This window comes from Thunnus albacares, chromosome 6 (assembly GCF_914725855.1).
Source record: "Thunnus albacares chromosome 6, fThuAlb1.1, whole genome shotgun sequence".
Taxonomy (NCBI): domain Eukaryota; kingdom Metazoa; phylum Chordata; class Actinopteri; order Scombriformes; family Scombridae; genus Thunnus; species Thunnus albacares.
Genome location: NC_058111.1, coordinates 35,096,926 through 35,117,306, shown reverse-complemented (window position 1 = coordinate 35,117,306; position 20,381 = coordinate 35,096,926). Strand labels below are relative to the sequence as shown.

General features: G+C 40.0%; 1 long non-coding RNA gene across 1 annotated transcript; it reads right to left on the bottom strand.

Moving 5' to 3' along the window:
* Nucleotides 1-2,234: 2,234 nt before the first annotated feature.
* LOC122984320 lies at nucleotides 2,235-19,760 on the bottom strand. The gene is made up of 3 exons (XR_006403859.1): nucleotides 19,593-19,760; nucleotides 3,042-3,046; nucleotides 2,235-2,245 (listed from the first exon to the last, which is right to left on the bottom strand). It is a non-coding gene; the product is annotated as an uncharacterized LOC122984320 (long non-coding RNA).
* Nucleotides 19,761-20,381: the final 621 nt, after the last annotated feature.

The following is a 20,381-nucleotide window of genomic DNA, read 5'->3' as shown; positions in this document are numbered from 1 at the left end:
TAAATAGCCCTGCTCAAAAGCAGCTGCATAAAAAAATTTACATACACGGTGACAAAATAGGCATTTTAGCCAACTATAGACCTATATCTAATCTTCCCTTTCTCTCAAAGATCCTTGAGAAAGCAGTCTCTAATCAGATATGTGACTTTCTACATAACAATAGTTTATTTGAGGATTTTCAGTCAGGATTTAGAGCGCATCATAGCACAGAGACAGCACTGGTGAAAGTCACAAACAACCTTCTAACTGCATCGGACAAAAGATTTCTCTCCATACTTGTCCTGTTAGATCTTAGTGCCACATTTGACACAATTGATCATCACATCTTATTACAGAGACTGGAACATTTAATTGGCATTAAAGGAACAGCATTAAGCTGGTTTAAGTCTTATCAGACCGATTTCAGTTTGCACATTAAAGATGAATCCCCAATGAAGGCAAAAGTTAGACACGGATGTCCACAAGGTTCTGTGCTTGGACCATTCCTATTCACCTTGTATATGCTTTACCTATGCTTTAGGTAATATTACCCAGAAATACTGCATACATTTTCATTGTTATGCAGATGATACCCAATTATATTTATCAATGAAGCTTGATGAAACCAATCAATTAAACAAACTCCAAGCATGCCTTAACGACATAAAGACCTGTATGACCTGCAATTTTCTTTGCAGTTATTATGCTTGGCCCTAAACACCTTACAAACACATTGTTTTATGATATAACTACTCTGGATGGCATTACCCTAGCCTCCAGCACCACCGTAAGGAATCTGGGAGTTATCTTTGATCAGGATATGTCCTTTAACTCCCACATAAATCAAATTCCAAGGATTGCCTTTTTTCACTTACGTAATATCGCAAAAATCAGGCACATCCTGTCCCAAAAAGATGCAGAAAAACTAGTCCATGCATTTGTTACTTCTAGGCTGGATTATTGCATTTCCTTATTATCAGGCTGCCCCAACAAGTCTCTAAAGACTCTCCAGCTGGTCCAGAATGCAGCTGCACGTGCACTAACAAAAACTAGAAAAAGAGATCATATTTCTCCCATTTTAGCTTCGCTACATTGGCTTCCTGTGAAATCTAGAGTAGAATTTAAAATCCTTCTCCTAACTTACAAAGCCCTTAATGGTCTATCAGGCTCCTCTCCTGTGGAACCATCTTCCAGATTCAGCCCGGGGGGCAGACACCCTCTCTACGTTTAAGAGTAGGCTTAAAACTTTCCTTTTTGATAAAGCTTACAGTTAGTGCTGACCAAGCTCACCTTGGACCAGCCCTTAGTTATGCTGCTATAGGCCTACACTGCCAGGGAACTTCCCATGATGCACTTAGCTCCTCTCTCCTCTTCCTCCTCTCCATATGTATGAATTCATGTGCCATCAATGCATGTTACTAACTCCTTCCCCGGAATTTTTTGTGCTTTCTCATCTCGCAGGAAACCCTGAGTTGCAGGCCGAGCCTTCACAGTCCTTCGCAGTCCTGTTGGTGTCCTTCCCTGGCTATTGCTGCTGTTATTGTTATTATTATGATTGTTGTTATTCTGTCTGTTTTTTGACATTGTTGAACTGGACCAGGGCACAGATTCAAAATAGCAATAGCAAAAAACAGGCTTAAAACCATTAAAACAAAATGTTCTTGCTGTAAAAACTGGACATCCGACTCCTTAGAGGCTGTTTTAGTACGACTTAACACTTAACAAGACGTTTTAAAGTGACCAAAATGTTACAATTAACTTTCATGAACTGAAAACACACTGTGAAATAGCGACGGCTAAGGCTAACCAACGTTGACGCCGTGGTAGTGACCACACCCTAAAGCATACCTTGTTTTATCATCTATTTTACTCTAAATGACACCATAATTTACAAAATGAACATTGTGCTGTATTGAAGAAGACTTGAAACTATCGATTGAAACCATAAACTCGCAACAAGAAACTGTTTACTGAGGTAATAAATCAAGTGAGAAGTAGGGTAATTTTCTCATAGACTTCCACATAATCAGACTTCGTTTTGGAGCCAGTGGAGCCGCCCCCTGTTGGTCATTAGAGAGAATGCAAGTTTAAGGCACTTTCACATTGGCTTCACTTTTCAGACCCAGAGCTAGCCGCTTGGTTCAGGCACAATGTTGAGCGTAGGTCACCCGCATTTTGGCAGTGCTCAGAGCCCAATACACAATCACTGTAGTTATGTGCATAAAACAGAAGAAAACAGATTTGAAGCATAAAAATTTGTGGGTTACTGTTACGCACATTTAGCGTGAGTGAATCGCAAGCTGTTATGTAGGAAGACGGATGACTAAAAAAACCAACTGAAATGCTTTCTGTGTAGACACAACATCAGTCTGAAAAATTGAATTGTGAAAAACTGTTGTATGTCATCGTTTCAAAAAACCCTGCATTGCACACTGGGGAGGTAAATTTGCAAGATGTGAGCATATACCAGTCGTGGAAGTTCTAATGAAAGCCATAAAGTAGCATTATAGGAAATGTGGGATCCAGTGTTTTGGAGTTAAACAGGATATCCTCTGCTGCATCAATTATGAGAAACTTAAATTCAAAGTTGTGACCATTAAAATTAGTACTCAAACATAGAAAATAAGCAAACTTAACTACATTGAAAAACAACACTTCAGAACTTCAGAAATGAAGTTAGATTGTCTAACTATGTAGTTTTGTCACCTTTTTCATTTTGGAAATGCTGTTAAAGTTAGTAGTTGAGGGCTTTGAATGAGTCAGAGCAAGACATTCAATTGTAAGTCAGTCCAGCAGTTATTCATAGTCAAACAATAAGGGGAGGAATATATAGCCGGATGTTATTTAAACATCCGTAAACATACTATTCTTCTATGCAAGGAAGTCCATCTCTAGAGAGATGACATGACTTTCTATTTCCTGATAGTATATAAATGATCTGAACAAAATTAACCTTTTCCTGGTAGAGCCTTGATTATCTTAAAGCATGTTGCCCTATGCTTTTACATATGTAACAAATACCTGCAGTGGATCCTGCAGAAAACGCTTATATATGTGCTCACGACACCTGCAGGCTGCATATCTGTAGATTTAAATTGATGTTTAGCAGTGATATGTATTGCACACACACACACACACACACACACACACACAAACACACACACAAGGGTCTCATCAAACAGACAGCTGGGAGGATAAATGTAGTGAAGCGAAGAAGGCCGAGACCCTCAGCAGGGAACATAGATTTAGCAAAAGACAGATGTCTTATAGTTCCTAACTGTGGTTTATCTCCCTCCAAGTATCATGAAAATAGTTTCTCTGTTTCATTGATTTGCCTTTCATCTCAACACTTTTCCTTTTCTGTCTTCTCTGGCTGCAGAAATCAATAAGTTCTGTCTGCTCATCTCTGAAGTGGTTGAGGGAACTCAGCAGAATGAGGTGGCGGTTGTGCCAGTGGCCTGGTGTAAAAGAATAAAAAAGATTCCTTTTTAATATAAAGTTGGAGATGGAGGACTGTATGGGCGGTAAGACACAACCTGTGAAATAAGAGAAGTGGAACAAGCTACAAAGACTGTAAAGCTGTTTCAGTGTAGATTTAAAACGAAGTTCAGCACAATATTTCTAGACTGCTTTAACCACAGTACTGATTCACTGAATTTGATAATCAGGCTTCACTATTCAGTGCACCAGCAGTGTTTTAGTTCAAATCATCAACCACACCCATGTGTTCTTTTTACAATATGCATACTTCACAACCTCTGTAGAGTATGTCAAGTCTGAACTTGTGTTGGAGTTTGAAGTTGACCTAACAAATCGAGAACGGAGCTCAGTTTGCAATTCTAGCATTCAAGCTGACATCAGCAGCTCAGCTGGGCCCGGGTGATTTACACTTCAAGACATCTGTTGTGCAATATATTTATCTTATATCTCAAAAGGTCCACATAATTAGCTTCTTCACAACTGATGCACTCAACAGATAAAACTGTTATCCTCACAGTACAATTTATTTACAATAACATTTTTATATAATATACCACACTGCTGCTTTAAATGTCAAGTTCTCAAAATGAAACAACTAAATACATCATTTGTAATTGCCCTTTATAACATCACATAGAAGCATATTCTGATCTGACACCCCTATGAACAGGATAATATAATTTGTCTGCACTTTCCAAATCTGCTCACTGTTGAAAAGGAAAACACTGTGATTTAGGTTTGGTTAGGTTTAGGAACAAAACCATTGGTTAGGTTTAGGGCAAGATCATGGTTTGGTTTCGGTGAGATCAGACTGTCACCAGGTTGACCACTGACCTTGACCAGACAGTCTTGCTCTACTAGAGGGCGCTAACATCTCTGAAATTAAGGCATTATTTTTGATATCGAGCACATATTTGAAATCTAAACAGTTAAAGGATAGGTTCATTTTTTCTAAAGTCTATCTTAAAACAATAGTCAGGAGCCCACATGAACAATAAAACAGTTTTGGCTTGCTGTAAATGTTCCCCCTGTTCATAGTGGCCATGAAGAGATCCCTTCCTAATCTTTTCAGTGTAAGAGATGGGGGACAAAATCCACAGTCCTTGTTCTGTGTAAAAATTCAATCCAAAGCTCAGTCTATGCTAATGTGAGGTTCCAGCAGTCTGAATTAGACAAATCCAGTGGGTAATGAGAAACTGCCTCTTATGTGTTACTTTCCCTCCAACCCAGCTCAGCAAGGAAACGTTGTCCAGAAAATCAAAGGGAATTTCATACTAACAATATTTAAAAGGAAAAAAACCCTAATACTAAATGGTCAAATATACAGTAGGCTACTGTATAAAAGTTTTAGGTAGTAAAAATAAAGTGAGGATGCTTTCAAAAATAATGCCATGAAATTTGAGTTTTATGTTTATCAATTAACTTCATAGAAAGTTGAGAAGAAACCTAAAGTAAATCAATATTTGCTGTTAGCAGTTTTGCCTTTAAAACAGCAGCAGTTCTCCTTGGTACACCTGCACACAGTTTTTCAGGTACTTGGCAGGTCGGTTGTCCCTACATCTTGGAGAAATTGCCACAGTTCCTCTATGGATTTAAGCGTCTCAGCTGCTTCTGTCTCTTCATGTGACCCCAGACTGACTCCATGATGTTGAGATCAGGGCTCTGTGGGAGCCCTATTATCTGTTGCAGGACTACTTGTTCTTCTTGTTGCTGGAGGTAGTTCTTTATGACTGTAGCTGTAAGTTCAGGCTTGTTGTCATGCTGCAGAATAAATATGGGACAGATCAGACACCTCCCTGATGGTATTGTATAATGGATAAGAATCTGAACATCTGAAGAGGCTAAAACTTTTGCACAGCACTGTATATGAAAAACATTTTGTCACATATACATACATTGGAAGGTTCAGAACATCCAGACCTTTACTAAAGCAGCCTTGAATACATTTAAGCAGGTGTATACAATGTAAAAAAACCAGAACAGAGGTGGTAAATTAAGTCCTGAATTATTTGGTGGAAAACGGCTATATCTGCAGGTAGCAGGGTCTCATTATTTAATTTCTCCCTCTATCTGGAGCCAAGGAACTTTCACCAAAACACCCAACCACAGAGCAGAAGATGATTTTTATATTTCATGGCCTGGACAATATCTTTTTCTGTTTGTTTTTTTTTTTTTTAAATAATTCATATAAATGTGATCAATGTGAACATTAGGAAAACTGACATGTTAATGTAATTATGTTGACTCCATCATGTCATCAATTTGATGATTTAATCTTGTTCATGTTGTTTGTGTGAGTATTTGGACAGATTTTATAATATCTTTTATCAACTTCTCATCATATATTTCTAAAATATGCTCTTTGTTTTGTAGTGTGTGTCCTCTGCCTCTGTGATGTCACACTGCCATCTGCTGGTCACTCCTGACCAAGTTATAAACCTCTGGAGCTGTTTGAAACATATTATCTTTGTTCATGTGTGGCAGTAATTGTTCCTTCTATGAATAAGAGCAAAATTGTGTCATTGTTAGTATGGCTCACATGACTACTTTTATGTCTAGGGGCTTAATGGTGATGATTATGATGAACCACAGAGAAGTATTACCAGGTCTTTTATAGCTTACAACCTTACTGTTTTCATTTCACTGCTCTCATTAACTTGGTTTCCAGCAGCAGCAGGCAGCTGTTTTCAGTTTTTTTAAAAAAGGTCCAATAAACCCACTGTACACAGACTTAGAGAATAGCTGGTGAACATACTAGTAGAGCATTTAGTAGCTAAAGAGCCAGATATTTTTCTCAGGAGACCAAACCAGAGCTAAAATGAGAGTGAATATTGGACATACTGTATATTCACCAGGTGGACACAAACATGATTCCAAATAAAAAATAACTTTGCTCTGTGTCTGATGGATGTGTAAATAGGAAACTGCTAACAAGTTACAAATACAAAAGTGATATGTCATATCTTGTGCAGCGTGTTTCCATGACCATCAAGTGGTCAAAATAAATCATTATTGCAGAAATGTTGTTGCAGGTTTAAAACCAAAACTGCAGTTGTACAAGGACCACCACAACAGAGAACACTGAGAGTCTTTTGTGATAGTAGTCTGTCTATGCTCCCCTATATCTCAGGGCTCTGGGCAGCCAAGTCCTAAAAGTAAAATAGGAGCATAGGAGATGAATAAGAATAAAATAATTATAAACATATTAAAATTTAAACATAAAAATAATATTTGAAAGGTTTTAAAAAGCGGTGCCAAAGCCCTCACATAATTAAAGTTACTATGGCAGTATACATGAGACATCTTATGTTTTGCTAATTAAGTTGAATTGAGTCGCATGTCTGAGTCTGACATCCTCCATGTGCTGCTGACCTTCCACAAGTCTTGAATTTGATTCCCAGTCCCCAGTCCTTTATCTCTATGACCCAGCTTAATCTAGGTAATGTCCAGTATGAGGAACCTCTGCAGAGCCAAGGGTATTCTTTAGAAGACTACTAGATCATTTACATTTTACTTTTACATTGGGCCGGAGGGGGGGGTTTTTTCTTTTGTTTTTTAACATATAAATTAAAAAACAAGGAATTAGAGAGGTGCATGAGAATATGATGAGGAAATGATCAGCCTTCCTACACCCAAAGTTCAAATCCCACTCCCAGTAGCCCTGCTGCTAAGGGAAGTCTACACACCATAAGTTCAATAGTGGAAATTTTACATGTGGATCGATCTACAAGCAGCAGCAAGGTGTTACTAAAGGTCATTCAAGTCATCCTGCACAGTGGAGATGTGTCCATTGATACATATGCTTTGCTTGACTCTGGCTCAGAGTGCACTATCTTCCTTCATGAGTCAGCACAACAGCTAGGTCTAGAAGGGAGACCTGAGGACTTGCCTCTGTGTACAGTACGACATGACATCTATACTGTCCATGGCTCCACTGTGTCCTTTGTCCTTTTCAGTGTCCTCTGTTGCTCACGCAAGCTGTGAGTATAAAATCCATCAGGCCTGCCCAGATAAGGAGCTTGGATTGGCAAGTCACACCTACCTTGTTGCAGCTCAAAGATCTGCCTATCCCAGCTATCGACCAAGCCCTTACTCCTGATAGGTTCAGACTATCCCAATCTGATCCTCCCAACAGAACCAGTATGTCAGGACCTCCAGATGGACGAGCAGCTGTCAAGACTCCACTAGGCTGGACTCTTCAAGGCCCATCAAGATTTCCGAAGCACTGTCTCACTACAGCACAGTGCTTCCTAAAGTGGACTCTTTCTCCGCCATTTGAACACTTCAACCAGATTGAAAGGTTGCGGCAGCTTGATATCCTACAGTACAAGAGTGAGAAGATCGTTGCACAATCAAAGGAGGATACAAAAACATTCAGAATGTTGGAGGAGAAGACTGTATGGGTTGAGGTGGACAGTATCCAAAGGTACACCACACCACTTCTGTGGAAAATCAATCTCCCATTACTAGAAGCTCCTAAGGACGCTGTACTAGTAAAACTGAAACATATGAGGAGGAAATCTGCAAGCTCCTCATAAATGGATACATAAAGATTCCCAACACATGGTGAGTCACAATGCAAAGAATCACATTGTTTTTAAAGGACCAGTGCGAAGGATTTAGTGGCATCTAGCGGTGACTTTGCAGATTGCAACAAACTGAATACCTCCTCCCACTCCCCTTCCAGGCTTCCTGGCTCAACATTAGGATCAACCCTACAAATAATGAGAGAGGCTCCCTCTATGTGTGTAATCTACCAAGTTCTTGCCAGCCAGTTTGACACACTAGGATTCATCAGCCCTTATGTCACTAGGGCAAAGATTCTGGTTCAGAGACTCTGGAATAAGAAGTGTGAATGGGATGATCCAGATTCATCTGTAGACCTGTTTAAGACATGGATCACCTGGGAGGATTAACTCCCCCAGCTCTTGGAGATCTCCTTCCCAAGGTGCTACATAAGCCCTGACCTGTATCTTTCCAACTGCAGGAGGAGTGTTCGCATCTTTAGTTATGTTTCTGAGAGAGCATACTCTGCTGTGGGATGTCTCAGCACCGAAGATGCAAAGGGATAAGTACAGGTGGCCTTTCTGGCTGCAACATCCCGAGTTGCCCCCAAAAGGTGAGTCTCAATACCAAAACTAGAACTTTGCACACTCTAACCGGAACTCAACTGGCAGTGGTGCTGAAGAAAGAGCTCACCCTGGAAATCCATGACTTCATCTATTGGACAGATTCCACCACAGTCCTGACCTGGCTTCATTCAGAGTCTTGTAAATACAAGGATATTTTTGGAACAAGAGTTTCTGAAATCCAAGAACTCACAGATCCACAATCATGGCACTATGTCTACTCACAAAATAATCCAATGGATGATATCACCCGGGAAAGGACTCACAGCTCAAGGGATCCAATTGCAATCAAGGCACTGATTTCTTGCAGCAACACCCATCACTATGGCCAGTCAAACCTGACAATGTTGCTCCTGAACTCCCAGAAATGCGGAAATCTGCTTTCTGTGGCCTGAGAACAGCCAACACTGCATTGCACCTTTGAGATCCTCGTCAATATAACACCTTTCAGGAATTGCTTGGGGCCACAACCCACGCATTACATAGGGTAGCTAGCAATAACTACACTCCCTCAGCTGACAATTTCAGACAGGCTCTAAATTGGCAGTCTTCAGACAAGGCCAGCATGACAGTTTCCCAAATGATCTGGCACAGCTGGAGATGGGAAAACCATTATACTCAGCCAGCTGTTAACCCTGGCACATGAGCTGGATTCTGAGAGCAAACTGATTTGTGTTGGAGGTTGTCTCTACTGGTGTGATCTGACTCCAGATATCCAGTTATCCTTGATAACTTACATCTAGTCACTAGGCTGCTAATCAAGTCTTATGATGACCAGTTGCATCATCCTGGCTCAGACCATGTTTTGCAGAAATAAGATGACGTTACTGGATTTTGAAAGGTAGACAAGTTGTTTGTAAATTCCAGCCTGGATGTCCTGAATATCAGAAATGGTGAGCAAAACCAGAAGTACATAGGATGTCTGATTTGCCTCTACTGTGCCTACGGCTCTTCCACCTGGCATTTTATTCCACTGGAATGGAATGCTTTGGCCCATTCAATGTCAGAATAGGCAGAGACCGAGAAATATTGGGGCATTCTTTATAAATCACAATGTCACTATGTCTGATCACAAGAGCTGTTTACATCAACCTCCTGTGTAGCCTTGACAGTGATGCCTTCCTGATGTCCCTTCACTGGTTGATTGCTAGAAGAGGAAAACATCATGAAGTCTTATCAGAGCAGGGCACTAATTTTAGAGGTGTCAACGCAGAACTCAGTCAAGCCTTCAGTGTTCTAGCACCATCCTTGAAAGATAACTTGGCCACTCAGCAAATTGAGTTCCACTTTAATCCTCCTAATGCTCCCCACTTCGGTGGATCATGAGAGAGAGTGATCAGATCCATCAGATCTGCCTTATGTGTCAAGAGTAGCGGAGCAGGTGGACCCAAATGCAGAGAATGCCGGCAAAGTGAGGCTGAAGAAAGACCTCTTTATTCTTAGATGTGTGGCCAAAAACAAAAGCTGGCTGAGCTGATCAAAACCGAATACAGGACTAGACTGAAGATACAGAACAGACTGGACAGGACTGAACAAAGCAAACTGAACAGAACAGAGGATCCAGATCCAGATCAGAACAGTGAATAGCAAACCAAAACTTAAATACAGACTGAACCAATAAGGGAATGGGGAACAAATGACTAGACAAGGGCAGGCTGGGAGTTGATTGGCTGGGAAGACACTGGGAACAAGGCAGAGCTGACAAGACTGATACAGGATAGGTGTGAATGTAACAGCAGGCTGGGGAAAAACACTGACAACAGGGCAGGGCTACTGAACATGATGCAGGGCAGGTGTGGAGGGAAAAACGGGCTGGGGAGGAGTGCAGGAACACAGAGGGAAAACAGAGAAAACTGAAAACTAAAACCCAGAAAACACAATACACCCAGCACACATTAACCCACCCAAGAATACACATGAATATAAACCCAAGTACACAACTAATAATGCAAGACAGTCCTTTAAACCTACAACCCAATCATAAACGAGCAAAATCATATGACCAAAAGGACTGGACAACAGAAGTTTAACCAAGAGAACAAAAACACAAAGAGTCCAAAAACCGTGAATCCATGACAGTACGTACCACACTGGGAGCCCAAACTATCTATGGAGAAGTACTAAGAACAGTTCTGGTGGAATAGAGGGTAAACTAAATTCAAAACCCCTGGGGTACAAATCTTCTAGTGTGGCAGATCCTGAGCCCATTACACCCAACTGTCTTGATGGAGTGCTGAGACTCAGCACTGCCACAGGTGGCATACTCAGAATCTGAATTACTTAGTAGAAAGCTCAGCTGGAGACACAGGGGAATCCTTAGTGACCAGTTCTGGATCTGCTTTACCCAAAATTACCCACTGGTTCTTCAGACTCGTCATAAGTGGCAAGAGAACAGTGAGGACCTGAAAGTTGGGTCTGTGGTGATGCTGGTGGACCCACAGTCTCCATGAGTCCACTGACTGGTCATAACTGTTATTGACTGTCATGCACGGACATGATAACAAGATCTGTGCAGCTGAAATACAAGTGAAATATTGAACCTTTATTATACCTCATAGTGGTATCTAAGTGTTTTTGTTTGCAATTGTGATGACTTAAGTTATTCATATACCTTATCTTGCCTTTGAGTTAATTGGAGATATTTATGTATAGTCATATGAATTGCAAGCATTTCTGTACTGGCTGTAATGGTTAATCTGTGTAGCTATGCCTTGATAAAACACTTGCATTCTTCATAGTACACCAATTGAAATCTGGTATTTTATTTCTCGTTTCTTCTGAAGAAACCACGTATAACTAACACTAATATGGTAGTATGGTAATGGAAGGAGATGAGGATTGTAACTTTGCATTGGTTCATTAAACTATTGCTAGTAAGTTAGTGGACACTGTTTCATTGTGTTCTTGCCAGACAAGCTGTAGTGGTTGCCAGTCAGTATCTGGGACAATTTATACTGAAGTGACACTTCAAACAACTGTAATGGTGTCTTTACAGGTCGCTAAAAATCGATCAGAAAGCTGCCGCTGATTCAAAAAGCTGCTGCTCAAGTCCTCACTAAGACCAAGAAAGAGGATCACATCACTCCAGTTCTCAGATCTTTACACTGGCTTCCTGTCTGTCAAAGAACTGATTTTAAAATACTGCTGTTGTTTTATAAGGCACTGAATGGTTTAGGTACATAATACATTTCTGGTCTGTTGCTACATTATTAACCATCCATACCTCTCAGGTCATCTAGGACAGGTCTGCTTTCTGTCCCCTGGGTCAAAACGTAAGATGGAGAAGCAGTATTCAGTTTTTATACTCCACATATCTGGAACAAACTCCCAGAAAATCTGAGGTCTGCTTCAACTCTCAGTTCTTTTAAATCAAAGCTGAAGACTTTTCTGTTTGCTGCTGCCTTTTATTAAATAAAATTTGAGGCTTTTCATATCTTGCACTGCATTGTAATTTTTATTCTCCTGTTTTATCACTTATTCCATTTTTACTCATTTTATTTTACATGTAATTCTTAAATTATATTCACTTAATTCAGCAATTAGCACACCCACCGAGTGCACCTTTCAACATCATGGACAGCGCCTCAGCCAACGAAAAATTATGTTTTGTCTCCCACCTAGGTATTTGTCAATATGCACAAGCGCAGGCTGTCGGCTAAATGGCCAACTGTGACACATTCTCTGCCGGCTTTTTTTTTTTTTTTTTTTTAACGAACCAAGGTACAAATCTTTTTGTGGTCTATGAATAACTTTATAGGCTAAAACATAAAAATAATTTTAACTTACATCTTCAGAACGCTATGCCACAGTAGTAACATACTTAACATAGTTAGAGTTTTCTTTCTGGAGCTCTCAGCTCTCAGGGAAACCACCGCTTATGTATGGCTATCTTCATATGATCTTTTATATTGGCATTTCTGCTGGTTGCAACCAAAAACATACTCTTGCACAGTGTGCAAAATCAGCATTTTTGTTGCCCGGTACTTTACAAAGGAGTAAGCCTCCTGGAGCTCTTTAGAAAAGACCAACTCTCTCTTCGGCATGATAGCTGAGCATCAGCATGATTGCTGTTAGTGTCATAGGCTAGCAAACATCATAGGCTAGCAACAACCTTGACAATGACACATTAATCATTACAGTTAAATCAGTGTTGAATTCAGACACATTATTTATGTTTCTATTTTGAGTTAGGTAATAATGAGGACAGAACATGATATCATACTCAGTGCTGAAAACAAGTATAATGTTATAGTAATTATTTTAATTGTGGTGAAAACCGGGACAAGACACCGGGACACATTCTAAAAGTATATGTTCATATACTTTTAGAATTTGCGTGCGCACGTGCCTGCAGTAGTGCCACTTGAAACAGCCCTACATCAAGCATGTATATATGTTCGCAGTAGGGCTTGGGAATATTTTTTGATCTGATGGCACTGTTACTGTAACTTATGAGTCACAAAAAGTGACTTGTTTTGTGGAATGTAGGCAATCTGGTATGCTTAGGTGTGGAGTCATGGCTGGGGTTGAGCAAGGGAAGAAAAAAAAATCCCTCTTTAAGGACACCTACAGTACTTAATCAAAAAAGGCAGCATACAGCAAACCAAAAATTAACTACAAGCCTGTCCCCAACCTCATAAGCTACACTGTACAGAATGGAGATGTTTACTTTGTGAATAAAATATGATTTGTGTTGCAGATGAGCATAGAAAAAGGATATGGTTACTGTAGCTTAGTGGCTCAGGGTCCAATGGGATATGGTGAAAATGGAAAAAGCCACATTCTGACACCCCACAAGATTAATATCATATGCCAAAAACATATTGACTCGGGGCATTTGTTATAAATATGAACAATCTTATCTGTACTGCACTATGGTGATATTATTTCTATGCATACTCCATCATCTACACTTCACCCTTTAGATGTTCTGCACAGCACTCATAAGAGCAATGAATGTGCCTAAACTGCAGACCAGATAGATATAGATATGAATCCTCTAACTAAAGGAGGTGAGAGGAGTCATCACACATGGATATATACATACTTGTGTATTAAATAGTGGTGTATAGAAGTGTATAGTTTTTGCATTTTTACTTAGGCCTAAATACTTTTAATGCCTCCAGTTAATTTCTTACTTCTGCTACTGTCATGATACAACATACATACAAGTTAGTAGATTGTTGTTTAATTACTGTAAAAATAATACACATGTAGGATCAGCACAATAATCATTAAGATAATATGATACTTTTTTTCATACGTTATCAGCTTCATGTAATAATGTAAAAATAAAATACTCGAAAGCTTGAAGTACTCAAAATACTCAATACATTTAGAGGTCTGGGCCTGATTATAACGAGGAAACGCAACACTCAAATTTCCCAGCACTAACAAAGTGGCCCTCTGAAGTGGAGTCAGGTGCATTCCTTACATGCTGCATTCAGATCCGATCAATAAAGAACAGAAATACCATTTGAAAATAGCATTCACTCAGTATTGTGTTGATGAAATTATGAAAACAGGAGAACCACTTTGAGAAAAAAAAGGTTTGAATATACTTTTGGAGGAAAACTATTTGTCTAAGGGAAAAAAGTCAAACTTTAAAATTGTTACGTCCCGCTCTGCTTCCTAGGTTATGTTTCATTACTTTTTGTCATCCATTTATCATTTTCTGTTTTATTTTGTAATACTCACCTCTCCTCTTGTTTCACATACTTCACTTCCTGCCCTTGTGTGACTGTCTTCCCTGCCCTGATTAGTTTTACCTGTTACTCATCATCCCTCCTTCCCAAGTGCATTTAGTCTGTATGTTCACCTTTCTCTGCGCCAGTTCATCTTAGTACCTCTGTGTCTAGTATTCCAGCCTTCTAGCGGGTTATTTACTTGGTATTTTTTATCCCTGCTCTGTTCTTCCCATGGATGTATAAAGAGTTAATTTCTGTGAAAGTTGCTCAGAGCGCACTAGCGGCTCTTCTAGACTGTCGAAATGTGATTGGACCGAACAGATCAAATTCTGATAGTGAGACGAGTCATTTCGCGGGGGTTATGATGCTAAAAAAATATTATACACTGATTTACAGACATCTCTTTCACAATGTAAGTCTATGGGGGAAAGTCGTTTTGGGCCCAATAGCATCACATGATGTAATTAACTAAATACACACGTGTAATTACACGGTTTGACCACTATGTCAAATTGGCTTCAGAGCCTGGCGCTGTTCCTAGGGGCTTGGTTCCTCCCTGGCCCCTGCCTTTTCCTTGTCCCTGTCAGATTTGTTCACCTTATCCTGACTGATTTCCTGTGTACCAAGTTTCGCAAGTGAAGACAGAGTCATGCTATTTAGTCCTATTGCCTGGTTCTGCTCCAGTCATTACATAAAAGTCAAAATAAAGCCTGAGAAAAAATAATCTTACACAATCTTTGCATCAACATGAGCGATGTTCTGGAAGGGATAAGACATAAAGAATAAATTACAGAATCATAAAATATTAAAAATATTCATGAGTATTCATTGCAAGTCATCAACATCAGGGATCAAACAGGGGCAATATGAGTCAGTCAAAATATCTGAAGCCATTTGTGCCTCCAAGTCATTTAGAATTACTTCAAATGCATCCAGTGAGACCAGCTACCAAAGATTCAGGTAATTTTGGTACTGATTCCAAGCAGTGGGAGCAGCATACTTAAACAGGTCTTTTTCCAGTTCAGTACAGGCTTTAGGGACAGATAGTAGGAATAAGTCCTGGGAGCAAAGACAATAACTTCCCATACTTTTCTGAAGGATATAGATCTGTAGGTAAGATGGCCTTATAAATAAGAATGTACCAGTGGTTAAGTCTACGGGTAGACAAGGGAGACCGTTCAACCTGAGCAGACAAAGAACAATGGGCAAATAGGCATTGCGAAGATGCATGCATGTATATAACATTGCCATAGTCCCGCACAAACATAAAGGTGGCAGCAACAAGTTTTCTTTTGGCCTTGCAGGAAAGGCAAGACTTATATCTAAAATGAAAACCCCGTTTCAACTTCAAGTCGTTCACCAATTGCTGAATGTGTCGCTTAAGACAGAGAATCATCTGTTACAATTCCTAGATATTTATATTGAGGTTCAATGGCTATTGATTTAAACAATATTACACTTGAGGATGTGCTTTACCATCAATGTTGGCACGACAGCCATGCGGACAGGAACTTGGCGCTTGCGTAAGCATCACTGAAGCATCACTCAAGTGTGATATTGTGATTATACAACAAGTACCAACAAAATAAAAGATATAAACAAAATGTATTCATATTGTGAGGCAGTTTGTTCTAAAAATAATAAACTTCTTGCTTGTGTTGTCGCTGTTTCCATGGAAATACATGGGGTATGACTAATACCTGGAAAACAATCACTCACGTCAGTAGACTCCCATGTAATGAAACCTAGTTTACTACTCCAGCAAGTAGGCCGACCCTTAGTAACCTAGCAACAGAAACGATTTCTAGTCCCTGTTGAGTCAGCCAGTCAACTTCAGCTAATGCTTTCTGGAGATCAAGCATTTCCCAAACTGAATACCTCACATGTAAACACAGAACTGCTTTACTAGCTCAATCTCGTTGTAACTAAGATATCCACTGAGAATTTTTTTTTCCATGGACAGATTTAGCTACCACATCCGCAAACTTCAGACATTTTTAAGCTAGTACCACTGTGTCACCTACTCACCGGCACAGCTGATGGAGGATGCCAGAGTGGGAGCTCAGATAGACTGTCAACTGAAGGGAAAATGGCTAAGTTTTGCTGTGTATGGCAATGCCGGGTAACGATAAAGAATGGAAAAGGGTTTGGGTTTTTCAATGTGTGTGCGTGTGTAACTTGTCTCACAGTCTCAGAGTTCAGTCCACTCGGTAAAGGGTCCATTTTGTTTTCCCCACAACCCCTAATCAGTTCAGTTCAATCCAGTTTCACAAACATAAAAGACAGATAATTCAAAACTCTGCTCCGGGTTTTTCACCGCAAATCCCCCCACAAAACAAAACAAACCAAAGACGCTAGTGTGACCTGCCCAACTGGAGGGTAAGGAACTGCTAACCACACCTAACCCGGGCCCCCCCCAAGACCACCTACTCTATACAGGTCAACACACAGATAAGCGTAAAGAAAATTAAACAGAGACGTGGCTTCAAGTACAATTGTCAAAATTTATTTTAAAAGATCAATTAAAAAAAAAAAAAAAAAGAGTAATGTTGTAATACAACCAGAGACTAATTAATTAATGTAATAAACAGGATAATATCTGCCAAGTAGGTATTTAAGAATTTAAAATACCTAACACACCCTCACGTGTCATGCTATTTCTGAGTGAATAAAAAAATATTCAAATTACTCTTCACTCTAAAAGAAAAAAAAAAAAAAAACATATGATTAACAAGCCTGGCTGACTGGTACAGGATAGCCTCTTCTTCCCATGACTATTTCACCATGTTTTTGCACAGCACTGCCACCACCGCAAACACACACTCACACACACACACACAGAGCAAACTAACACCCCTTAGTGCCGCCGTGTAATATTTATCTGCATGCAGGTGCACAGCAAACCATATGGCTAGAGCCCCCCCACAGTACAGCCCGGATACCTAAGGCTATATAAGGGAGCGCAGAGACAGCATTAATACACTAAACAAGATCATACAGGCGCAGTGGGTTCGTCTCACAACACAAGTCAACCAATACCACAAATCAATTAAAAATATACTGAACCAAAGGAGGCAAAAACAACACTAAATACCACTAAGCAAAAGAAACAAAGAAAAAAAATGAAAAACAAAAAGGCAAAACAAACTATAGGCAAAACAGTAGCAAACTATCCAAAAAAAAAAAAAAAAAAAGGAAAGAAAATGTTTTTGTCCGCTAACCATTTCTTCACCACTTTTGCTGTGTGTTTTGGGTCGTTGTTGTGCTGAAATGGCCACTGGTGCCCAAGGCCAAGTTTCTCTGCAGACTGCCTGGTGTTGTTGTTGAGAATCTTGATGTATTGCTCTTTTTTCATGGTGCTGTTTACTGTGATTAGGTTCCCTGGTCCATTGGCTGAAAAACACCTCCAAAGCATTAGGTTCCCAGCACCATGTTTGACAGTGGGAATGGTGTTCTTAGGGTTGAAGGCGTCTCCTTTTTTACGCCAAATGAAGGATACATCATAGTGGCCAAACAATTCAATTTTTGTTTCATCTGACCATAAAACAGAAGACCAGAAGTCTTCTTCTTTGTCCAGATGAGCATTTGCAAAGTCCTAGCGTGCTTTTGTGTGCCTTATCTGGAGAAGTGGCGTCCTCCTTGGTCTGCGTCCATGAAACCCAGCAGTGTGCAGTGTCTGTTGGACTGCCTGCCTTGAGATGTTGCCACCAGCAGAGCACATATTCACCAGGATGGCCTTGGTGGTGATCCTTGTTGATTATTTTTCATGTCTCTCACTATCCTCCTGGCCAGCACAAGTGTCATTTTTGGCTTCTGACCATGTCCTCTGAGATTTTCCACAGTAAGGAACGTCTTGTATTTTTCAATAATACTTTGCACTGTAGCCACTGGAACTTGAAAACATTTAGATATGGCCTTATAGCCCTTTCCTGACTTGTGAGCAGCCACAATGTGCAGCCGCAGGTCCTCAGTCAGCTCCTTAGATCTTAGCCATGACTGTCCACAAACCAACTGCAGAGAGTTGCTGTTTTTCACCTGTTGAGTTAATTAAAACAGCTGTTCCCAATGAATATGTATATCATCTTATTATCTTTTGGAAGAAGCCTATGTCATTTCCGGTCAAAAAAAAAAAACTTGCTGGTTGAATAAAAGTAACTTTAAGTCAAAATTTGCCAAGGGTATGAATAATTTCGGGCCTGACTGTATGCTTAATTGTTTCATCCTACCTCTACCATAGTAACCCCGGCAAATTATGGCACAGCTCAAATGCTCCTCCGCACTGGACCCCTAAATCACAAAGAACTCTTTTTGATAAGACTCAATACAACACTACACGGGCAAACAACAACTATTAGCACCTACCTCTACAGGTGAAATCTACTGTCTCTCACGGATCTGGATGTTCAAAAGCTGGGGTTGCCTGCACCTGGTATTTACAATTGTTGCCATTAATACCGTGAAGAAAGCCTGGCAGTTTAACTTGCAAACTACTATACATACCTCGAACAGGTAGACAGAACTCCCTGTCTGCCGGCTGACCACTGTGTAGGGGAAACTATAGCAATCTGCCATACACTACGGGAAAACACTTTTCTCTGTGTGTATATCCTATGAGTATTTATAGTATGCCCGGATGGCAATTGAATGGAATCTGATTGCGCTGTTGGCATTTCCCTTATATGGAAAGTGACATGCTAACAAAAAAGGAAGTGACATAAGTGGCTGTGACCAGCCAAGTAACAGTGACTATGCGGGGCTAGGCAGGTAAAAGTGAGGTGAGGGAGAGACTAACCCTTCTACACTAGCAAAGCAACACAGTACATAAAATAAATCCTGCAGAAATGTCAGATAAGTTGGAAGACTGTGTTTAACTGTATATCTTCAAATATTACAGTTACGGCTGAAAATGACAACAGAAAAAAACAAGTTTGCCAAGTTCACATATCTTCACAATACAAATCAACCACCAGTTAGCGCAACATCACGGTCTGCAGTTCTAATGAATGGTGGAGTAATATTTTTAGTGATGAGGCTTTTTTCATTTGAGCACAGCAAGGTGTGCTGTCATGCTGATTTGAGCATGTTCTAAATGTCTAGTTGACCAATCAGATTGCCCAGTCGGAACTACATGTTGTATAATTTGCATTTGAAAAAATCATGAGTTTGTTTTGTCAGCATTTTAAAAGAGTTTTAAGAATATGTTGTAAAGTATTAAAAGCAAGTTGTTGCTGACAAAGAGCCTGGTATGGTGTAAACGCAGAGTGATAAGCATAAAAGTGGACAATTGCATTGGATTTGATTGAGACTGTTGATATACAGATGGGTGACAAATTAAAGGAAAAACTGGTACAGGTCTGAATGCTTGATCCCTACAGTGAGGAGATCTAGTGGCTCTGTTATGCTGTTGAGGGCATTTTGCTGGTATGATTCAGGTCCACTTGTCCCCTTAGTGGGAGGGGTCACTGCAAATAAATACAAAGTTGTTCTGAGTGATCACCTTTATCCTATGATGAAACATTTCTATCCTGGTGGCAGTGGTCTCTTCCAGGATGGCAATGCCTCCAAAAGGCATGAGGGGTCACTGAATGGTTTGAGTGTGAAAATTATGTGAATCATATGCTATGGCCTTCACAGTCACCAGATCTAAACCCAATTGAACACCTATGGGAGATTGTGGACAGACATGTTAAACAGCACTCTCCACCACCATCATCAAAACACCAATGAGGGAATATCTTTTGGAAGAATGGTGTTCATCCCTCCAGTAGAGGGATTTGTAGAATCAATGCCAAGGTGCTCTGAAGCACAGGGCAGCACATGGTGGCCCAACACCTTGCTAAGACACTTGATGTTGGTTTTTCCTTTAATTTGTCCCGTCTGTATATACAGTGCTGCTTGAAAGTTTGTGAGCCCTTTAGAATTTTCTGTATTTCTGCATAAATATGACCTAAAACGTGATCAGATATTTACATTAAGTCCTAAAACTAGATAAAGCGAACCCAATTAAACAAATGAGACAATAAAATTAACTTTTTCATTTATTCATTGAGGAAAATTATCCATTCTTACATATCTGTGGGAGGCAAAAGTATGTGAACCCTTGCTT